Genomic DNA, 2051 nt, shown 5'->3' on the forward strand with positions numbered 1-2051 from the left:
CCACATTATAACAGAATTCTCCAGCCAGAAATCACCCAGAACATGACTGAGAGTGAACAGTCTCAACTCTCCCTGTCCTCGCAGGCAAAACGCATCGACAACCATGATGCGACCCTGCAAGAGATCCTGGAACTACAGAAGAGTAATCAATCCAACCTCCAGGAGATGGGGGGTATGGTTTTTGCATTAACTCAAAAAGTTTCTACACTGTTACCTACGTCCCGAAGTGCTCCACCAGAGAACCCCAATCCTCAAGTCGCAACCAGAGTCATCGACACCCAGCCCAGTGAGATAATTTTCAGACCGTCTGATTATTTTTCTGGTGATCCCGATCACTGTGGTGGTTTTCTTCTGCAGTGTCGCTTGGCTTTTAATCGAGCCCCTAAGACTTATGCTTCAGAAGCTTCCAAGATAACATACATTATAAATCAATTAAAGGGGAATGCGCTTTGATGGGCCAACGCCCACCTGTCAACTTGATCTGTCGAGACTCTAACTTTTGCCTGTTTTCTAAAAGATTTTGAACTTGTGTTTGATCATCCGCTCCAGCAGGAGGAAGCAGTGAAGCGCCTCCTGACATTACGGCAAGGCAGAAGGTCCGACGCCGAACACGCTCTCGAGTTCCGGATTACTGCAGCCCAAACAAAATGGGATGAGTTGGCTTTAAGAGATACCTTTCTTCATTCATTGTCCGATTACATTAAAGATCAGATTGCCACTCGAGACGAACCCAATAGTTTGGACGATTTAATAAAATTGGCCACCCGTCTGGATAATCGCCGTTTAGAACGAAATAGTGAAAAGAACTACAATTCCCAGAGAACCCCTGTTTCCGGGTTACGTCTCACACCGCAAAACTACGACTGCTACACTGCTGGCTCAACTCCTGTTTCTGAGGCTCGTTCTACTCAGAGGAGGTCAGTTCATTCTTCAAACAAAGTTGAGGTGGAACCTATGGAGATCGGACGAGCTCTCCTAACACCGGAGGAGAAACAGGAACGTAGAAAAGCGCGAGCCTGCATGTACTGTGGTAAGATTGGACATTTTGTCGCTCGTTGCCCGCTCCGGGGAAACGAATTCTCTCACCATTAAGGCAGGAGATCTTGGTGGGAAATTCTTCTCTTTCTCCTGCACCTCGTTTAACACTCCCAGTGACCATTTTGTCTAAACAATGTCAACTTCTGATTGCAGCACTCATCGATTCCGGAGCGGAACAAAACCTCATCAGCAGGGACTTGGTAATCCAGCTAGGCTTACCTACCCAGAAACCTAACGACCCCGATGAAAGTTAATGGAATTACGGGACAAAGTCTCACCCAGGTCCACAACCTCACTCAGGATATTCATTTTATCACCTCAGGAAATCACCACGAGTGGGGTAGGTTCTTCATTTTTGACTCTCCTTATTCTCAACTTATATTGGGTTACCCTTGGTTAAAGACTCATAACCCCGTGATTAACTGGGAGACAAAAAGAATTGAAAGATGGAGTTCTTTCTGTTTAAATAATTGCTTACGGTCAGCCATTTCCTCCTCATGTAAAAAGACAGAGGAGATACCAGAAGAAACTGATTTGTCCAATGTTCCTTCCGCATACCTTGACTTAAAAGCGGTATTTAGTAAATCTCAGGCACTCTCCTTGCCTCCTCACAGACCGTATGACTGTGCCATTGATCTGCTGCCGGGAGCTCCCCTTCCCTCTAGCAGATTGTTTAACCTTTCAGGCCCAGAGAAAGAGACTATGAAAAATTATATAGAAGAGTCATTAAATTCCGGTATTATTCGCCCCTCTACTTCCCCTGTGGGAGCGGGATTTTTCTTTGTTTCTAAGAAGGATAAGACGTTAAGGCCCTGCATTGATTATAGAGGGCTTAACCAAATTACTGTTAAGAACAAGTACCCCCTGCCTCTGATCGATTCTATCTATGAGCAACTTCATTCAGCCACTATTTTCACAAAACTGGGCCTTCGTAACGCCTATCATCTCGTGAGAATAAAAGAAGGAGACGAGTGGAAGACAGCCTTCAAGACCCCGTTAGGACATTTTGAATA

The sequence above is a fragment of the Nematolebias whitei genome, chromosome 12, assembly GCF_014905685.2.
Source record: "Nematolebias whitei isolate Nwh7 chromosome 12, NemWhi1, whole genome shotgun sequence".
Classification (NCBI taxonomy): Eukaryota; Metazoa; Chordata; class Actinopteri; order Cyprinodontiformes; family Rivulidae; genus Nematolebias; species Nematolebias whitei.